Genomic DNA, 21,256 nt, shown 5'->3' with positions numbered 1-21,256 from the left:
TCACCAGCCCCTCCACATAGTAGCCCAGTGGGAGATTCCTCTCTCCCCTGTGTAGGGTAAGTGGGAGGCAAAGTATGCCTGACACTCAGTGTGGGGGAGGAGCACAGCACTTGGTCTGTGGGATGGGGTAGGAGCCAGACCTCGAACTCCATCTCTAAAAGGTTCTCCATCACAGGACTGGTATCTTCCTGGTCACTTTATATTTAATCCTATAGCACGGGATTTTTTTTTTTAAATAGAAGTGAAAGTGTTATATAGAAAAGTACACTTGACCTTCTTAGGATACCTAAATTGTCTTCACTCTGATTTTCCCTTTCTGGGCCTCTTTTTTCTCTGTCAAATTAAGTTGGACCAGGTGGGCTCCAGGGTCTTTTATGGATTTTTGTAGGTTACAACATTTTTGGATGGACCCATGTCAATCTACAAGCATTTTTATCAAATGCAATGAACTGGGAATTTAAAGAACAAAACTCCCTATGTTAGTCTAGTTCTTGTTTTTTTGTTTTTTAAATCCTTGCCTTCCACCTTAGAATCAATACTCTGTATTGGTTCCAAGGCAGAAGAATGATAAGGGCTAGGCAATGGGGGTTAAATGACTTGCCCAGGGTCATACAGCTAGGAAGTGAGAGGCCATATTTGAACCCAGGACCTCCATCTCTAGGTCTCAATCCACTGAGCCACCTAGCTGCCCCCATACCTAGACAATATTGGTAGGAGACAGCCATTAAAAATGGCCAGGATGACTGTAATATTAGTTTACAATATGAAGTATTCTAATGGTCCAAGTATGGATATCAGTAAAGGCCTCTGGGGGAGAAAGCCCTCAGACAGAATCCAAGGACATCTCCATAAAAGGTGATACACATGATTGCTATCTCCATCTCATCAGACAGTGGCTGACCTAAAGTAGTCAGTGATTTTAATTTTTGAGTGTGGTTGAGGGACAAAAGCCTTTTTACTGTTAGCTCTTACTATTACTTTTTAGATCCTGAAAACCTCCAAGTTAGATATATCAAATCAAACTGTTTTCTTTAAAATTAGGACTTTTTTTTCTTCAAGCCAACTATTTGGTGAGGAATGCAAGCTGAAAAGTTGGTTGAAGCCCTGTAAATAATGTATGGCCTTAAAGACACAAAACATCTTTGCTATAAGAAAATGGTTGTGAAAACAGACTTTATTTTCATTATACAGAATAGAAAAAGCAACATTGTCAAGGGCCAGGGTTATTTTCTACCCCTGGATTTTCCTGTTTTTGCCAAAAATATTTTTCTTTTTATTCCCGTCTACCCAAACCCTACTTCCCACCTTTTGCCATAAGGCTTGGCTGCATCTTCCACTCTAATCCAAAATTTTTTCCAACTTCTGAACCTTTGGAGAACTGTATATTATTTCTCTTATGGCACTTCATACCCATTACCTTATGTTGTTAGGTCCCCATTTTATGACTACTCAGATTCTCCAACTCCCACTGCAAACAGCATGGTATGTCTCTAAATTTGGCTCATTAGATTTGGAGTCAGAATCTGGTTCTGCTACTTATATTTACAAACCTTGGGCAGGTCACAATCTCTCAGGCTTGATTTTCTCTTAAGTAAAATGAAGAGGCTGAACTACCTTTGTCAGTGATTCTAGATTTCAAAAATTCAGAAAGTTAAAAAAACTTTTTATTGGATGTCTTTTTACATAAGGGCAGCTAGGTTGCTCAGTGGATAGAGTATGGGGCCTGGAGTCAGGAAGTTGTTCAGTCATGACCAATACTTCCTGGGCCGCTTTGGGGTTTTTCGTGGCTCCAGAGATACTGGAGTGGTTTGCTATTTTCTTCTCCTGCTCATCTTATAGATGAGGAAACTGAGGCAAACAGGGCTAAGTGACTTGACACAGCCAGAAGGGTCTGAGGCCAGATTAAAAATTCATGAAAATGAATCTTCCCGACTCCAGGCCAGCACTCTACTCACCATGGCGCCACCTAGCTGCAGAAGGTCATAGAATTACAAAGTGATTTTGTAATTTTGTAATGGACAGGAAATCCATCTCTTCCATTATATCCTCCCTTCTTCAGGCAAGTACTCGATAAATACAAATGACAACCCTTTGGTTTTGAGGGAAAGCTGATGGAACAGATGATAAGAAGCTCTGAAGCTCAGAGGACAGGAAGACTGGCATTGGGCACTGCTCACTGAGACCCTCTCAGGGAATACTTGGTACCTACCTTGATAAGACAGATCCAGTCCCTGAATTATTTGCTCTCTAGTTAACTTTTAGTCTTTGTCACCCCAATTATCTCATTTTAGGTTATACTGAGAAAGTGTCTAAAAGGGTTATGTGGTACTCCATTCCAGTCTATAGCCATCCATAATATTGTGCTCAATTCAGAGGGACACATTTTTTAGGAAGCTTGAGTAACTAGAATGATGACTAGTATGGGGAGGAATGGGTTTAGCCTGAAGATCAGACTTGTGGTGAGTGGATCAGGGTAACAATCTTCATGGTTAAGTAAATGTGATAAGTTCTCCCATGGGGATGCTGCAGAGAAATGATTGAGGTTCAGTGTAAGGAAAGTCTAACAAAGAGATCTTCAAAGTGAGAGAAGTTGCATCTTCTTTATTGGAAATCTTGAAGCAGAGGTTTTGTCAGAGGGGACATTCAAGTGGTTGTAGGATATGACCTTTGAGGCCTCCCTAGTGTTTGATAGAGCTTCATTTGAGTGCTAAACTGTTCTTTTTGAATGATCAATTTTCCAGAGACCCTGCCTCTAATCCCACTTGGGCCTATTCTTCAGGACCTACATTATACCAGGGCAGTGCTCTCTCCACCACTCACAGCCAAGAGGTGATCTGAGAATTCCTGCTCACACCAGACCAACTACTGACTGTCTGCAGTGACAGGAAGAGACCGCGAGGTCAGAGGGGCACCTTTAGATCCACACCAGTGGCATAAGCCACCTTGCCTTATCTCAGCCCAAGTGTTTGCTCTTGCCCAGAAGAGACCACCACAGGACTCAGAAGAAAATGAGAGAGTAGTTTACTAACTACTAAAATAGTAAGAACACTCCAGCCAGGATGGGTATATCCTCTGAAGCTACTCATCCTTGATGGAGGGCGGGGGAGAAGTAAAAAGGCTTGTTCACAGATTTCTCTTACAGGGCCTTTGACCTTCAGAAGCACAGTACAAGCAGCTGAGTACTTTGCACCTCAGAAAGGGGAGGGGGGCTCCATGGGGCAGGAGACATTCCTTAAGACAGACCCTCAGGTGGTATCTACTTTTGCAATCTCTGTGGGAGGCGCTGAAAGAGCATTAGACGGACACGATATTCCCGATGGCTTCTTGGCTGTCCGCTCAACGGGAGTGATCGTGTCATTCCAAAGCACTTTCTATCCCAGGGTCCTGTCCTCCTTCCAACCTTCAGAAAAACCAGTGGCATATACCATGGCATTGCACATTCTTCCACTTGCTGTGTTGCCTGCTTTTTTGCCATAAGGCTCCCTTCTCTGTTTCATCCTGCCCAGGAGTCCCTGGGTTCCAAATGCTGCAGAAGACCTTTGTTTTGGAGGAACTTCTCTTCCCCCAAATGGTCATGAATAGAGAGAACACTAAGGCAAAGTAGGAGCAATTAGTTTGGGGTGTTTATATCTGTAGTACCCTAATTTCTGACACTGGTATTGGTCAACTCTGCTTGGAGATGGGGAAAGGACAAGAAAGCTGAGGACTGTAAACCATCTTTGTTCTCTCAAGCCCCAGAGGCCCTGCCAGGCCTACGTATAGGTATATGATAGGGTGTCTCTTGCCTTCCCTGCCAGCCAAGCTCACACTCTCAGCCTATGCACTTGGTTTTAATTTATAACCCTTACTGTCTGTACTACAATACTAAGTATCAATTCTAAGATAGGAGAGGTTAGGGCTGGGCAGTTGGGGTCTTCTGATTTGCCCAGGGTCACACAGCTAAAAGTGTCTGAAGCCACATTTGAACTCAGGTCCTCCCAACTCTAGGACTCTAGACAACTCTACTGGCTATGCCACCTAGTTGCTCTATGCACCTTAACATAAAACAGTGACCTCTGGGCAGGTTTTGATTAGACCCCCAGAAGAATATAGGACCATGTTCTCTTTCCTTAAACAGTATATTTACTTTTCTGAGCTATATAGGGGTTGGAGTATCTCATAGGTTGATTTCAGAGCTGGAAGGGACCTTAAAGATACCTGAATTTGATTCATTTTACAAATGAAGAACAGGCCCAGACACTTCAGAAAGCCCGAGAATTGGCCGGGTGTAGGCTAGTATAGTCTATACTAATCAGGAAAGCTGAATATTGTGATATGAAAATATCAAGTTTAATAGAAATGTAGGACCAATATACTAATACTTTCCGGGTTGTTGTGAGGAAAGCACTTAAAGGGCAATGTGCTGTGAGTTATTATTAGTAAGGTCTCTTCCAGCTGGGGGAAGGGCCACACAGGAAGTTCACCCACATTTAGCACCACAGCTCAGCCTGCTGGGCAGCTAGTCACAGCCACTTCAAGGCCAACAGCTGGGAGCTGCTGCTGAACCCTGAGACAGTTGGAGTGGTTTTTCCCCAGGAAATGAGACACTATCTTTAATGAGCAGAGAAGCCTCGGGGCCCAAAGGGGGACCAAATGGGTCCATCTTCAGGAGAATAAGCTGGGCATCCCTTTGCTGAGACAAGCAAGCAAGAGACTAGGCTTTGCAAGTAGCTCGTTTCTGCCTCGGGCTCCACAGCCTACCCAGCCCACAGAAGGTAGAATAACAGCTACTTCTACTCCAACCAAGTGCCTGGATAGTCCAGGGGCCCATCTGGAGGGAAGAGGCTTGCTGCTGGGGGCTGGGCACCCAGAGGGGTGGGAATAACTGAAGAAAGAGGAAGCTGGCCCTATGCCAGAACAGTGGGTCCCTTCTCTTCAATGGGACTGCTTGCTCTCCCCTCCTCCCTATTCTGCCTTGGGACCAGCCTGTGTCTTCTTTCTATTTCTTGCTTTTGGAAACCCCCTGAGGAAATGGAGAAGTAATGTAATAGGTTTGAAGGCCAGACTAGCTTCTTCTACCCTTGCTACAGACACTCGCCTGCCCTGGCTCAGTGGGAGCAGAAAGGGCACAGGCCCTGTTGGGAAAGGAGGTGAGGGCTTGAGGGCTCACTAGATACCCTTTCTCTAGCTCCCATCTGCTAAAATAAACTAGCCCTTACTTGATGGTCCAGTGCAAATGGCCAAAGTGCACCTGTCCCAGACTACTTTGGGAGATAATCCAAGTTGTAATGGACTTTCTACACTGTATTAGGAACCCAGTGTAAAGGCAAACAAGTCCCTGCAGCTTGGCTCCCAGCAGAAGCACTTCAGGCCCTATTAGCTGGCACTAAAGGAAGCCCAGACAGGGTAGACAAGGAAACTCCCATCCTAAAGAGAGTGAGGTGACTTGAGTGCAGCACCCCAAAGGTCATCACTGCTCCAGCACTGACTATCCTTGGCCCCCTATAGTAGAAGGACAAAAGGTGTGGGGGAAGAAGAGGGATGGAGATCCCATAGGTGCCCAGGCAGGAGAGCAGGGAACGAAATCCAATTGCAGCTGGAATGCTCTGGAGACAACAGCTGCTTTTGGGATTCCGTTGCCCGCTGTCAAGCTGTTGGAGATGCTCCAGCCCCTGGGGGCCCTCCAGGACAGAGAGGCCAGGACCCTGGCATGGGGGTATCATGACCCCAGCACTTACCACAGCACAGATGGCCTGGCCCCTGCCTGGATTCTCCATAGAAGTGAGGACTCTGAGAAGAAAAGTCTCTGGCTGTATGAAGAGATCAGTCCCATATGTTGAAGGCTTGCTTCTCCTTTCATCTCTCCCCAACCCAACCCCAACAGTGGCCCCTGCCCTCTTCCAGCCCGTCAGGAAATAATCTCCCTCTAGGTGCTGCCCTGCAGCATGACCCCAACCCTGCCTGGGAGGGAATAGGCTTCAGTCAGTTCTCAGCTGTCACACCACAGGTACCCACCCCAGCTGAGCCAACTCCAGAAGATAAAGGAAGAGGCACCTGGTGAAACTGAGCCAAAGCAGGAGGAAAACAAAGCAGTCACCTGTGGCTTCAGGAACAATAGTAAGGGGGTGGGGAGGGGAGAAATAGAGGAGGAGGGGCAGGAAGATGGAAGCTGCCCCTGGGACCTGGGGCCTGAAAGAGTGAGAAGGGCAATTTGGGAGCCAGGAAATCAGAGCTGTGCTGCCTCAAACCTTAATCCGGATTAGGCCAGGAGGTTCTCACTCTGGGGATTATTACCAGCACAAGGAAGCTGCTGATGTTCCAAAGGCCCTCCCCACAGAGCACCCTTCACCTTTGTATCCCCAATATAAGGCCAGAAGACCACTTTAAACAGGAACCCTCCCCTAAGGTCTCAGAGCTAGACAATGAGCACTCCCCTAAACCTGAAAGTAGCAACAGCAACGGCTGGATCCAGACCAATAACAGGAGACCTAGAATAATTTGCTTTCATTACAACAATCTTGAGAGGAACTGGAAAGCAAGGATCTTCATTTTACAGACTCAGAATCTGGAAAGTGGACAAGGTCACATAATGTTGGAGCCAGGATCAAATTCAGTACCTGACTGTTCATTGTTATTTCCACATTGAGACACCATTATATCCTAGGTTCTGGTCACTGCTTGGGTTGGAGGGCCTTTGAAAGGCAACCAAGAAGGAAATGAACCCAGGGCTGTTGCAGTCTTGGTTGTCTGAAAGGAACTAAACCCTTGGGGCTGCAATGAGAGGGGAAGTGAATCTGTTAAGGGGAGAAGCAGCCTATGTGAGGTCTCCTCTAGCTCCTGTGGCCATTCTGGAGCTTGAGGTCAGAATCAGTGAGTCCAGGATTCTAGGGGAAAGGTTGACAGGAGCCTGGGAGATTGGTTTGTGAAGTCTGTATCTAGCCATGGAGCCAAAAACTGGATCTACTGGGCTATCTAATATAGAATCTGAGAGGCCTCTATGGGGGTAGGGAGGAAGGAGGCAGGGAAGCTCTTTAAAAAGAGAAAGCTTTGGTTTGGAACCTGGCCCTTTCTTCCCAACTCAAAAACTTCACAATTTCAGGATTCAGAATTGGAAGGGAATTTAGGAGATCAGATAACCTAAACTCATTTTGCAGTTGAGGAAATTGAGGCCCAGAACGGAATAGACACTTGGCTAATACTACTGACTGCCAATAGTGTTTTTCTGAGTCTCTCATGCATTCCTTCCCTCTCCTTCACCACTGAGATTCCCTACCTTCCCTCATTCATCTCAGGGACACCCACCTGTAGGGATAAGGACTTTCTTGACCTTCTTCCTCTTCCAACAAAAATGTTACCTTATAAATACCAGTTACTCATTATCTATATTGATACTGTTTCCCCAGAAAGCTTCTGGGAGTAGCAAGGGCTTTTTTTTTTTTGCTTTTGTATTTGCCTTAATGCTTAGCACACAGAGTGCCTGGCACTTGGTGCTCAAAAAGTAAGACTTCAGTCTTCTTTATAGCACACCCTCTCCTCTTACCAACCAAGGTAACTACCTACCCCATTAATCCCAACTTCTCTGCAAGATTATATTCATTGTCCAGGGGCCCTGTGTCCCTGTGGGTACTCATAAGGTACCCTATATATCCACCAATCTACTGCTTGTACTGGCAGCACCAGAACTGAGAGGTCGATGAGGGGTCTGCTGTCTGTCCTAGGTAGGTCTCAGGGAAAGATGGAAGAAGATGGCACTTGTCCTGAAAATAATACATTTAGATTTTCTCTACCTTTTTACAAATTGAGCTAAAAAAGCCACATTCGTGTTTCCTTCCTTTCCTAACAAGGCAAAGTAGTTATGTAAAGGAAAACAGCATCTGACTCTCATGGCAAACTAAGACTAGCCTGGATGAACTCTGACCAAAACATTTCCCTATCTGAAAAAGAAAAAAAAAGGTCATTAATGCTTATAAAATTTACATTTTGGGGCTGTTGTGAGAAAAGCATTTCATAAAATCTGGGATTTACTGGGGTCAGATGTCCACCCTCCCCTTTTTCCCAGTTGGCTATAAAAGATGGCCTCTCTATGTGTGCTACAATAGGCTTGCACCCCAAGCTATCACGCCAGGGAGCCCACTGGATAGTAGCATTCTATACCTGCATTTGGAGTCAGAGGCTTGGGTTCCAAAACAACTATTCTACTGGTACAATAAGCAAATCAGTCTGTCTGGGCCTTCACTTTCTTCATTTGTAAAGTGAATGAGTTGGGATATGGATGCATCAGGACTTCTTCCAGCTCTAAACCTTTGACCTCTAACATCCTGAGGGATGCCAGGGCACCCGAAGAGAACTAGTCTCCCCTGACTTCTGGGTCTCTTCTTCCTGGGGCCTACAGGAGGTTCACAGAATCAGGCTCTGGAGCTGGGAGTGGGGGTAAAGGGAGGGAGCAAAGCCTGATCAGGAGATTAGATGTTTAAAGAAGGGTCTAATTACAGATTCCCAATTGTTTGACTGTCACCTCCAACTTCCCACAGCACAGAGTTTCTAGTAACTCTTGCCTGCCCAGGCTCAGAAAGCCCCAGTCATCCAGGCAAGTGCAAAGGCTGTGTTCAAGCTGTGGCTTGGGCCAGATTGTGCCCTGGTAACTCCAACCCTATTGCCTCGATTAGAGTCCCTATTCTCTTGAAAGCTCTCGGCAGGATGTGATAGTAGGAGCAAAAGTAAGGGGAGGAAATGTTTGTGGGAAGCCCAGGAGCCATCCAGGGTGTCGGGGAAATTTAAGCACATCCATCCATCATAAGCAGCCTAAGCCTCTATTCCCCTGAATTAGTGAGAAGGGCACTCTGCTTCTTTCCCCAGCTTCCTGGCAAGACGGATCTGGGGGATTCCAGTCCTAAAGTGGGTCCTAGTCTCAAGCGTGGATGTGTCAGCTCCCTAGGGCACACGGTACTCTGGCGGGGGTAGTTGGAAGGAAAGGAAACTTTCAGAGAACAGGATAAGGCTCTCCAGAATTATAGAGGCACTGCAGGGAAGGGGCCACAAAGACCCATTTGATGACTGGTCTAAAAGTGGGGTGTGCACCTCCGTTCACCCCTCTCCACCGCCATACATTTTGAGCCTCCGCCCTCCCTCTTCTTCCTCCTCCCTCTCCTACCGTTGCGCGTGGTGGGGGCTCTGCCTTTCGCCAGAACAGCCGAGGCACCAGGACCTCTCCTCGCCGCCGTCAGCTCTGGCATCTGCAGCGGGCGGGAGCCTCACAAGCGCCAGCTTCCTCTTGGCCGCTGCCACATGGCAGTGCCCGGAGGCTCCGACCTAACCCTCCCCCTACCCTGCTCCGAGGTTCCAGGGCAGCAGCCCCAAAGCTCGGGCTGGAACCTCGCCCCAGCACCTCAGTTCGCCCACCGCCCAACCCTCAGAGGCCAAGGGCGGTCCGCTGGGACTTTCTTGCGAGCAGCCTCCGGAGTTGTGCGCAGGGGTGGGGCAGGTTCTGGGGACAGTGTAGGAGGGGAGCCCACGGAGGTGGGGGGAGGCTGCAGAGGGGCGCGGAGACAATCGCTGCTTCATGGGGACAGCCTTCCACATTCTAGGGGGAGGCAGGTTCAAAAGGGAGAGTCCGGCAGAGGGGCTGGGCTTGGGACCCGTCCCGTAGAATGGCTGACACAGAGGGGGACCGGGACGGGGTGAGGGGGTAAAGAGGGAACAGTTGCCAGGCAAGTATGGGGCGGTGGATGGGCTGAAGCACTGGGGCAAGCTGGGGTCCGAGAGGATAGGTCAGGCGCCTCTTACCTTGCTGGGGCCCCTCGCGAGGCTGCAGGGAAACTTTCCCTCTAGTGGGGCCGGGCAGCCAGCGTGGGGTGGGGTGGGTCGGGTTGTCTGGAGAGGCGACGCCACGCGCCACGCGCCCCGCCCCGGATGCGTCGCCACGAGCCGAACCCTCTCCAAGAAGTGGGAACTCGGCGTACTTCTCCGTCCGGACCGCCCGGACTCTCGGGGCCCTTTTATAGCGGCGCCGCCCCGCCCACCCCTCCCCGCTGCGAGACCCGCTGCAGCCAATCAACGTGTACCTTCCCTTCCTCCGGACCCAGTAGGGCTGGTGGCCGAGCTGCGGCTGCTGGGCCACGGGGTTGGGCGGAAGGTGGGGCCCCAGTGCCCCTCCCGCCTCTACCCCCACTCGAGTGAGTGGCCGCGCCCCCTAACGGCCGTGGCCCCGACGGTTGAGAAAGTTCCTGGCCGCCAAGACGGGACTAGGCGGGTCACTCCCCCTGCAAGTGGCGCCGTTGCTTTCAGGCCTGAGGACCAAAGGCTGGGAGTCGAACAGCGCTGGGGTGCCGCATCACCAAGCCCCCTCCCCCTGTCCCCGACGCCCGGAACTGCCCCCTAGGCCTAGTCCCTGCAGCCCTATTCTGCCAGCCCTCCTGACCACCAGTTCAGGCACTGCAATCCGGCCCCCCATCCCTGGCCCCCAGGCTGGTCTGCCCAGCCCCAATCCTGCTCCCGAAACTCCTCAGTCCAGCCCCCAACACCCGCAACCTAGTCGGAATCTCCTAAAGTGCCCCAGAGACCTCTAGTCCTGCTTCTGCAGTTCTGCCCCAGTTTTGTGTCTCCGGTCCCTGTCCTGCCCACCCCTCCCACCGCCTCCGGATCCCTCCCTCACAGCTTCAATCGCTGCCCCCATACTCTCTCTCAATTACGCCTCCTCTCCCCTTCCTTCCCGTGCTCCATTCCTACCCCTAATTCCTCTCCCACAGCCCCCAGGCTCTCTCCTAGATCCGCCAGTCCCTTACCTATAGCCCTTCCTCAAACAGCCTTGCCAGAGACCACAATTCTGGGCCCATGGTCTCTGCCCTCTTCCCCGGGCTGCTACAGCCCTTCCCTGCTCAAGCCTTAGCACAGCCCCATGCTGCATCCTCTCATCCACTGTCCCAATTGCAAATCCAGGGAAAAAGTAGCCAGTGGAACTCGGCCAGAAAATCTTCATGGTTAGAGAGGTCACCCCAAAGCTTTTGTCTTTTCCCCTGAGTTTTCAGTCCAAGTGGAGGGGGGGGGATCGCTTTGGACTTTTCTCTTTCCCAAATTGAGAGGGGATAAAGGTGAAAACTAGAGATTAGATCAAAGGAAGACAAAGCAAAACTGGGGAGGAATCAAAGCATTTGTGAGCAGGGAGTGGAAAATGGTGGGAGGTGGGGGTGGTAGAGCAAATATGAACTAGGGGAAATGGGAAGAGGCCCCTCTAGGCAGGAGTGACAATGGAAAGGGCTTAGGACTTGGAATTAGAAGAGCCTCCTTTGAATCCTCATCTTTTTTTTCCAGCTCTGTGACTCTTAGTAACTTTACCTTTGCCATTCTGAGAGTTTTTTCTTCTTTCAAATAGAGATAAAATGTGTACCACATCCCTCCAGACTGTTGTAGGGAAGGCACTTTGTGAAATCACTCTAGAAATGGAAACAGTAATACCATTAACAATGACTGCACAGTAACAGCCTCACTAGGAGACAGGCACCAACCAAGAGAGGATCCTGTGGAGGCGTTTGGAAGCAAATATAAGGAAACCTTTTTCCCTCTCCAAATAAAGGCACTGAGGTGCTAGCGGTAGAAAAGAAAGGACTATGGCCCTGGCTCAGTGCCCCTCCCCTTCCCTCCTCCCACAGCTGGTGCTTGTTGGGGAACTTGATACCTGAAAACTGATCGGATTAGCCAGGTCCCCTTTCTGCCATGGCACAGAGCCAGCTTACAGGTGTTCAGGTCCCTCCTTCCCTCTCCTGTGCCTCTGTCTCCAGTTCCTTTCCCACAGTCCCAACACACTCCTCATGAGTCCCTCACTCCCTGGGCTTAACTGTAGTAATAGTCTGCCATTGAGATGTGAGAGGCCTCAGGATTAGTGTGGACTCTCCACAGCTCCGGGAACCTTTGCCAAGCTGGATGGTGCCTTCATGCTTTTCTCAGGCTCTTTCTGGGTGCTAGTTTCTGACTGGAAGTCCTGGGCCCCGGATAATCCATCTTCCAAAAGAGTCCAAGGCTAAAGTACTTGGCTTGGCCTTTCTTATTCTATACTCCTGTTGTAAACTAAGAGGAAAGTCTCAATGAGGTGCTAGTGAGTCACAGTGAGGAGATAGATAATGGATTTAATGCACCTCTTCTACTCAGAAATGTTCCCTTTTAGACCTCTCCATTGCTGTAGACAGTCTGGAAATGGTACTGGATTTGAAATTAGAAGATGAGTTTGTATGTTGGTTCTATCTACCTACCTACTTCTATTCTCTGTGGAATAATTATGTAACTTTGGACAATGAACTTCATCTGTTTGTGCCCAAGTTTCTTTATAAATGAAGGGTTTGGACTGTAAGATCTCTCTTCTAATGCTTATATTCTATGATCTTGTCTAAATTCCTGATGCTCTCATTCCAAGACCTCTACAATCTTATGCCAACCTAGCCTTCTAGCCTTATGCTAGTCTATATAGACCAATACCTTGTTTCTACTCTACATGCATCCTGCATTTGTTTATGTACATGTCTCTGTAGAGGGCAGCTAGATAGTGCAGTGAATTGAATCCTGAAGTCAGGAAGACATCTTCATGGGTTCAAATATGGCCTCAGACACTTATACCTGTGTGACCCTGGGCAAGTCATTTAACCTTGTTTGCTTCAGTTTCCACATATGTAAGATGAGATAGAGAGCGAAAAATGGCAAATCATTTCCGCCAAGAAAATCTAAGTGAGTTGGACATACCTGAAAAACAACTGAACGGAGTCTCCATTTGTAAGCTCCTTCATTCATAGGAGACAGACAATGGATATAGTTCTGTAACTAATGTATGAGGGAATTGTAGGAATAGAATGAACCACATTGGACTAGTCTATCCTGTGACTCAACTGTAGAATTAGCTCAGTTCCTTTCTATGCAATTATGGATCTAGTCAATTTCCATCTTGGAAGAAAATTTTATGCAATTATAGGAATTGTGAGAAAACTTTATTGCATTGTTTCAATCTATCCCTGTGAGGCTGGAAAGCTGGACCACCTCTACCTGTTGCTTAGAGACCCTTATGAAAGAACCTAGGTTATATTGATCAAAAACCCAGTTAGAGCCTAAGATTAATGCAAGCAGTTTTCCCATAATTGTACATCTCATGCAACCCATCTGTCTAATCTGAAAACAGGCCCTGTACTGGTCAATTACTGTTTCTTTGTTCCTTTGATTGAATACAGACACTTGGAGGAGGGAGGAGGGCACCTTTTCTGATTTCAGGGAATTACACTTGTCTGCTCTCTCCCTCCTAACTTGGTAAGCCCCTAATCTTCCCTCCAAATAGAAATCAGATTACCTAATCTTCTAACAGGTTTTATTATATCTTGTTTTCTTTTAATGCATAAAAATCTGTCTCCCCTTGTATTTGGGGTCCAGTGCCAAGCTGAGAAGGCCTGGTCCCAATTTGTTATGCAACTGGCATGCATTGCTTAATAAATCGATGTGCCTGGAAGTGTAGCTCAAACTTTTGTTTCCTCAGTTATTTTATAACCAGCCACATGTGCTGAATTCATTATATACTTATGAAACCCTTTTTGTTGTTCAGTCATGTCTGGTTCTTCGTGACCCCATAGACCATAGCAAGCCAGGTCTTTCTATCTTCCCCTATCTCTCAAAGTCTAAATTCATGTTCATTGTTTCCATGACACTATCCAGTAATTGACCTTCCAGTCAGTAGTCTAAATTAGTTTAAGTATAGTGATCTGTAATGGAGACCTAGGCCATCTAGTCCAACTCCCTCTTTTTATATGAAGGAACAATGTTAAGTCCTTTACAAAAGGTCATAGATTTATTTATTTTTTTAAATAAAACCCTTACCTTCCGTCTTGGAGTCAATACTGTGTATTGGCTCCAAGGCAGAAGAGTGGTAAGGGCTAGGCAATAGGGGTCAAATGACTTGCCCAGGGTCACACAGCTAGGAAGTGTCTGAGGCCAGATTTGAACCTAGGACCTCCCGATTTATTTTTTTAAGGCATTAAATTTTATTTTCCCCCCGATTACCTATAAAAAGTTTCCAACATTTTCCAAAGAATATCAATTCTTGAATTCTCTTTCTCCCTCCTCCTGCCCCAATTCCCTATCCCCTTCGAGAGGGTAAGCAATCTCATATAGATTTTACATGTGTGATCATTTAAAACATTTTTTATATTAATCCTTTTGTGGAAGTATACTCAAATAGAAAAAAAAACAAAGTGAAAACAGTTTGCTTTGTTCTGGATTCGGACTAGGTTTCTTTCCTCTGGAAGTAGATGGCATTTTATAATCGTGAATCCTTCAGATTAGTGTTGGATCATTGTATTGCTGAGTGTAGCTGTAATTCACAGTTATTCAATGTAAAGTATTCCTGTCACTGTACAATATTCTCCTAGTTCTGATTATTTCACTTTCCTTCTGTTTTTATAAATCTTTCCAGGTTTTTCTGAACTCCTCCTGCTTGTCATTTCTTCAGCAAAATAATATTCCATGACAATAATATACTATAACTTTCTAAGTCATTCTCCAATTGACAGTATCCTCTCACTTTCCAAATCTTTACCCCCCTAAAAAACTGTTTTAAATATTTCTGTACATATAGGTCCCCCCCCCTTTTTCCTTTTTTAAGTCTCTTTTTTTAAATCCTCATCTTCCATCTTAGAATCAATACTGTGTATTGGTTCCAAGGCAGAAGATTGGTATGGGCTAGGCAATGGGGGTTAAGTGGGGTCACACAGGAAGTATCTGAGGCCACATTTGAAGCCAGGACCTCCTGTCTCTAGGCTTGGCTCTCAATTCACTGAGCCACCCAGCTGGCCCCTTTTTAATCTCTTTGGAATACAAATTTAGTAGTGGTTTTGTTGGGTCAAAAGGTATGCCAGTGAACCTTGCAGGGACCAAGTACCCAAACTGCACCCTCATGCAACATGTGAGCCATCCCCTTACCCCAGACAGGGGAGGAGGGAAGCACTCCACTGGACTGCTGGGCAGAGGGATGGGTGATGTAAAAAATGTCTTCAGTCCCTTCTGGCACCCATGCCATAGGTTCACCAATACAGGTATATACTATTTTATAGCCCTTTGGACATAGGTCCCAATTGCTCTCCTGAATAATTGAATCAGTTCACAACTCTTCTAACAGTGCATTCATATTCCAGCTTTCCTATAACCCCTCCAAATTTTGTTATTTTCCTTTTCTGTTATAATTGCCAAACTGTTAGGTAAGGGGTGGTACCTCAGAGTAGTTTTAATTTGCCTTTCTCTAAGAGTGATTTAGAGCATTTTTTGCTTGACAGAGAGTTTTAATTACTGTGTTTGAGAACTGCCTGTTCATATCTTTTGACCATTATCAATTAGGGAATGACTTGTATCCTTAAATATTCAAATAATTTCTCTATTTATTTGAGAAATGAGGCCTTTATTGGAGAGACTTATAGAATGAATTTTGCACCATGATGATTATTGTATATTATTTCTATCCTATTAACCCTTATTTAGTTTCTGACTGCCATCTCCCCCAATTTGTCCTCTTTTCTATCAGTGCTACCCCCTCTCGTTTTAAATCCCCTTCCCCTTCTATTTTCCTATAGGGTAAGATAGCTTTCTATATCTACATCTAGTTGATCATGTATGTTCTTCCCTCATTGAGCCAATTCTGATGAGAATAGGTTTATATGCTCTCCACTCCACCTCCCCCATCTTCCTCTTCACAGTGAACGTTTTTTAATGACGTTTATATGCAACAACTTACCCCATTCTATTTTTCCTTTCCCCCTCCTCCCAATGCACTCTTTTTTTCATGCTTTAATTTAAATTTTTATATCATCCCATCATATTCAACTCACACTCTTGCCCTCTGTCTATATATACTCTTAACTGCTAATGACAAAGTTCTTTGGTGTTATAAGAATCATCTTCCCATGTAGGTAGGTTCATAGTTTAACCTTATTAAATATCTTTTGATTCTCTTTCCAATTTATCTTTTTATGATTCTCTTGAGTCCTGTATTTGAGAGTCAGATTTTTCCCTTCAGCTCTGGTCTTTTCATCAGGAATTTTTGAAAGACCTCTATTTCATTGAATATCCATTCCCCCACCCCCAAAAGGATTATGCTGACCTTTGGTGGGGAAGTGATTCTTGGTTGAAGTCTTAGCTCCTTTGTGCTCTGAAATATCATATTCTAGGTCCTCTAATTAGAAGCTATTGTCTTGTGTTATTGACTATGGCTCCATAATATTTGAATTATTTCTCTTTGGCTACTTGTAATATTTTATCCTTGACCTAGGAGTTTTGAAATTTGGCTATAATATTACTGGGAGTTATCCTTTTGGTATTCTTTCAATTTATATTTTGTCCTCTGATTCTAGAATACCAGGGCAGTTTTCTTTGATTATTTCTTTTTTTTAATTTTAATTTTATTTTTTTAATTGTTATTTGGTCATTTCCAAACGTTATTCATTGGAAACAAAGATCATTTTCTTTTCTTCCCTCTTCCCCCTCCTACCACCTCTTCCATAGCCCACACACGATTCCACTGGGTATCACATGTGTTCTTGATTCAAACCCATTTCCATGTTGTTGGTATTTGCATTAGAGTGTTCATTTAGAGTCTCTCCTCAGTCATATCACCTCCACCCCTGTAGTCAAGCAGTTGCTTTTCATCGGTGTTTTTACTCCCACAGTTTATCCTCTGCTTATGGATAGTGTTTTTTAGATCCCTGCAGATTGTTCAGGGACATTGCATTGCCATTAATGGAGAAGTCCATTACCTTTGATTGTACCACAATGTATCAGTCTCTGTGTACAATGTTTTCCTGGTTCTGCTCCTTTCACTCTGCATCACTTCCTGGAGGTTGTTCCAGTCTCCATGGAATTCCTCCACTTTATTATTCCTTTGAGCACAGTAGTATTCCATCACCAACACATACCACAATTTGTTCAGCCATTCCCCAATTGAAGGGCATCCCTTCATTTTCCAATTTTTGGCCACCACAAAGAGTGCAGCTATGAATATTCTTGTACAAGTCTTTTTCCTTATTATCTCTTTAGGGTACAAACCCAGCAGTGCTATGGCTGGATCAAAGGGCAGACAATCTTTTATCGCCCTTTTGGGCATAGTTTCAAATTGCCATCCAGAATGGTTGGATCAATTCACAACTCCACCAGCAATGAATTAATGTCCCTACTTTGCCACATCCCCTCCAGCATTCATTACTTTCCTTTGCTATCATGTGTAAAAAATAGACTCGAATACAGGACTACAATCCCCACGAGCCTTTGCTCCACTTCCCCAGAATGCCTTGTATTCTCACCTGGGCCTAGATCAAGACGGTAGTTAAGCTGATTCAAAGGCTTTTGAGGCTCTCTCTCTCTCTTGGCTCTTTTTGGACTTCCATTTTGGAGCAGGTGGTCTCTTGAGTGATATGAGGCTATTTTGTCTAGGCCTCTGGCCTAGGCACATGTTTCTTACTTGTATATTCTTTAATCTTTAACCTTTAATAAACCTCTAAAAAATATAATACTTCTTGCAGAGAGAAACTAATTTCTACCTGCCTCAGTCTCCCGGTCTCCCCTAAATTTTTATCTTTACACATGTTAGCCAATCTGCTAGGTGTGAGGTGATACCTCAGAGTTGTTTTGATTTGCATCTCTCTGATTATAAGAGATGTAGAACACTTTTTCATGTGCTTATTAATAGTTTTGATTTCTTTGGCTGAGAACTGCCTGTTCATATCCCTTGCCCATTTATCAGTTGGAGAATGGCTTGATTTTTTGTACAATTGATTTAGCTCTTTGTAAATTTGAGTAATTAAACCTTTGTCAGAGGTTTTTATGAAGATTGTTTCCCAATTTGTTGCTTCCCTTCTGATTTTAGTTACATTGGTTCTTTGATGATTTCTTGAAAGAAGATGTCTAAGATCTTTTTTTTTTTTATCATGGCTTTTAGGTAGTCCAATTATTCTTAAATTATCTCTCCTGGATTTATTTTCCAGGTCAGTTGTTTTTCCCATGTGGTATTTCACATTATCTATTTTTTTTTCCATTCTTTTGACTTTGATTGTTTCTTGATGTCTCATAGAGTCATTAACTTCTACTTACTGTAATGATTAAAATAGTGGAAGCCATAAACTGTGGCAGTTAAAAAAGAGTGTTTGGCTTAAATTGTGACCACAGAAAATATGGTTTCAAGACAGTGTCTTGTTTTAAATCAAATATAAATTGGTCGCCAGGGAAAAAATTCCCAAATATTAAATATACCCAAGTCAGCTGAGTTTTATAGAGATTTTAATTAATACAAATAAGGAATTAATGAAAGGGAGAGAGAGAGAAAAAGGAAATAATGAGAAAAGGGCTAGACCAGCCTAGCCAGCATGAGCCAGCCTAGGCTGAAAACCCTAAAAGAGAGATCAGTCAGTCTTTTATCAACTCACCACAAGATTTGTCCAAGCAAGACTCTAGTGTTCAGAGAGACACCAGTTCAGCTTTGGCCAGCTCAATCTCCAGAGAGAGTTCTCTGAGAGGGAGACCCAAGAGAGGGTCCTTCAAGGCAGCTTTGGCCAGCTGCCTCCTCCAATTCAGCTTTTCCCAGCTGAATCTCTAGAGACCTCTTTTTGACCTCCTTTTAAAGGGAATTTTCTCCTATGTTACCTCCCCTAAGTTCTCACATCTACCAATCACAGTAGATGTTTTCCAAAGGACTGACCATTCTTAATTCACACCTGAGTAGACTAAACTTTTTATTAAGTTCACACCTGAGTAGACTAAAATCTCTGAGTAAGTTCTCACCTCTTTGCTCCTTGTAAGTTTACAAGTTGCCTGACCTTTTGTAAAAAATAGACTCGAATACAGGACTACAATACCCACGAGCCTTTGCTCCACTTCCCCAGAATGCCTTGTAATCTCACCTGGGCCGAGATCGAGAAGGTATTTAAACTGATTCAAAGGCTTTTGAGGGGCTCTCTCTTGGCTCTTTTTGGACTTCTGTTCTGGAGCGTCTCTTGCATGATGTGAGGTTATTTTGTCTAGGCCTCTGGCCTAGGCACATGTTTCTTACTTGTATATTCTTTAATCTTTAACCTTTAATAAACCTCTAAAAAATATAATACTTCTTGCAGAAAGAAACTAATTTCTACCTGCCTCAGTCTCCCCGTCTCCCCTAAATTTTAATCTTTACAGTTTATAGGTACTTAGCACCCCTTTGTATTACACTAAAAATAGGCACAGCTTAAGGTCTTTTGCCTTACTATAAGTATAGGTTAAGTACTTTTCATTATTTAGCAAGAAGTTTACAACTTTATCTTCCCCTAAAGTATGCTTAAGTAGGGGTGGAGTAGAGGTCTCACATTCCTAATCTAAGTCTCTTCATTGTTTAAAATGGGGAATGTTCTTAACCAGGTGTTCTGAAGTAGGGTCTGATAATTTTTAAGATTCACATTACTCAGTTCTAATTTTTAAGACATGATTATCTTGAGTGAGCTTTTGCAACTCTTTTCCATTTGGCCAATTCTACTTCATGGGATTCTTTTCCTCAGTGAATTTTTGTACTTCTTTTTCCAAAGGGCCAGTCCTGTTTTTCAATAAGTTTTTCTCTGCAGTGTATCTTTGTATATCTTTTTCCATTTGACCAGTTCTGCTTTTGAAAAAGTTCTATACTTCTTTTGATTTTTGTGTCTCTTTTACCAATTGGCCTATTATGTTTTCTAAGATATTAATTTCTTCAGGGTTTTTTTGTGCCTCCTTTACCAAGCTGTTGATTTGTTTTTCATGATTTTCCTGTATCTTATTTATTTTCTCAATTTTTCTTCTATTTCTCTTATTTGATTTTTAAAATTCTTTTTCAGTTTTTCCATTAATTCTTTTTGGGTTTGAAAGCAGATAATATTTTTCTTGGAGGCTTTGAATGCAGTAGTACTATGTTGTCTTCTGCATTTGAGTCTAACCTGTCACCAAAATTACTTTCTTTGTTGTTTCTCTTTTTATTTGCTCATTTTTCTGCCTTTTTCTTTTCTTTTCGTTAAAAAAACAAAACAAAATGGATAGGCTCTGTAACTATGGTAATGGGAGCATTGTTCCATGCATCAGGTTCTTTGTGCAGCTGCCTTGAGAGCTGGCACTGGGGAACTATTTGCTTTCAGTTCTTTCAAGGTGGTATGATGTAAGGAGAGGTGTGTTTAATACTCTCCCTGCCTGAGTCTGTGAGTAATCCCCCAAGCACTCTTTCACCTTTTTGAACTGTGATTAGGGACTCTTGCTCCCATGCAGCTGCAAGTACTGGTATATGCTATTTCTCCCCTCACCTTGAAATCTCACCTTCAGACTGCGACCTGGTTCTGCATATGAGTAATAGTGCAAGAGTCTTTCACCCAAAGCCAGCAAAGGGACCTCTATAATCTTCTCCTGAGCAGTTTTCAGACTCCACCCCTCCCCTTACCATCTGTGGCTGAGAGTTCCAGAAGCCTTGGCTACTGCTTCAGTTGTACCCAAGGTCTGTTGCATTGGTGGGGGTCTGCCCAGGTCTGTTGTGTTCCACTTCCACATGCACTAGATATCTTGGGCCAGTCTTCTGAGTTGTTTTGGGCTGAAAAATTACTGCCCTGTGTTTTGTTTTTTTTTTGTGGGTTATGCTGCTCCAGAATTTATTTTGAGGTGTTAGTGCTTTTTGGAGGATAATTTAGTAAATATCAGCTGGGTCTGTGTACCTTCTCTGTCATTGTGGCTCCACCCCTCCCCACAAAGTCACACATTTTAGTGACTGAGACAGGAGTTGAACATGAGTCCTTTGACTCCAAAGCCTGTTTTCTAGTTCCACTATGCCATGCTGCTTCCTTCTCCCTTCAGTCTTTGTTCAGACACAGATGTTCCCAGGTCCAGAATGGACTCGATCCTGTCTCCATGTGCTCACATCTACTCAAGGTCCAACTTAGGTTCCATCTGCTCATGAAGCCTTCCCTGATTTGTCCATATTGTCAATCAAGGTGAAAGTCAACTCTCCTTCAGTTTATTTCAACTTAGAGCCCTTTACCCCAGGGCTTCTCTGAGTCACAGAATTTCAAGTTAGAAGGTTCCTTATTGTTCTTAGTAAACTGTAAGGTTAACCCAAATCAAAAAAAGATTGACAAGGGTCATGGTCATTCAGCCTTTGCCTAAAGATCTTCAATAAGAGGAGGGGAGGATCCCTGGCCATTCTACTTTTAGAAAGTTTTCCCTAAATCAAGCCCAAAATTGCTTTTCTGCAACTTCCAGTCATGCTCCCAAGGGATTTAAACCATATAATCAACTA

The 21,256-nt window shown here is 44.6% G+C and overlaps 3 non-coding genes across 3 annotated transcripts; all 3 read right to left on the bottom strand.

Moving 5' to 3' along the window:
- Positions 1-2,815: 2,815 nt before the first annotated feature.
- On the bottom strand, positions 2,816-2,874 carry MIR2970 (microRNA mir-2970). Its single transcript, NR_127550.1, has one exon. It is a non-coding gene; the product is annotated as a microRNA mir-2970 (primary transcript).
- A 412-nt stretch (positions 2,875-3,286) lies between these two features.
- Positions 3,287-3,371, bottom strand: MIR425 (microRNA mir-425). Its single transcript, NR_032218.1, is given in 1 exon segment — positions 3,287-3,371. It is a non-coding gene; the product is annotated as a microRNA mir-425 (primary transcript).
- A 2,179-nt stretch (positions 3,372-5,550) lies between these two features.
- On the bottom strand, positions 5,551-5,624 carry MIR191 (microRNA mir-191). The gene has a single exon (NR_032217.1). It is a non-coding gene; the product is annotated as a microRNA mir-191 (primary transcript).
- Positions 5,625-21,256: the final 15,632 nt, after the last annotated feature.

This window comes from Monodelphis domestica, chromosome 7 (genome assembly GCF_027887165.1).
Source record: "Monodelphis domestica isolate mMonDom1 chromosome 7, mMonDom1.pri, whole genome shotgun sequence".
NCBI classification, from domain to species: domain Eukaryota; kingdom Metazoa; phylum Chordata; class Mammalia; order Didelphimorphia; family Didelphidae; genus Monodelphis; species Monodelphis domestica.
The sequence above is the reverse complement of the archived record's forward strand: the minus strand, read 5'-3'. Positions and strand labels throughout refer to the sequence as shown.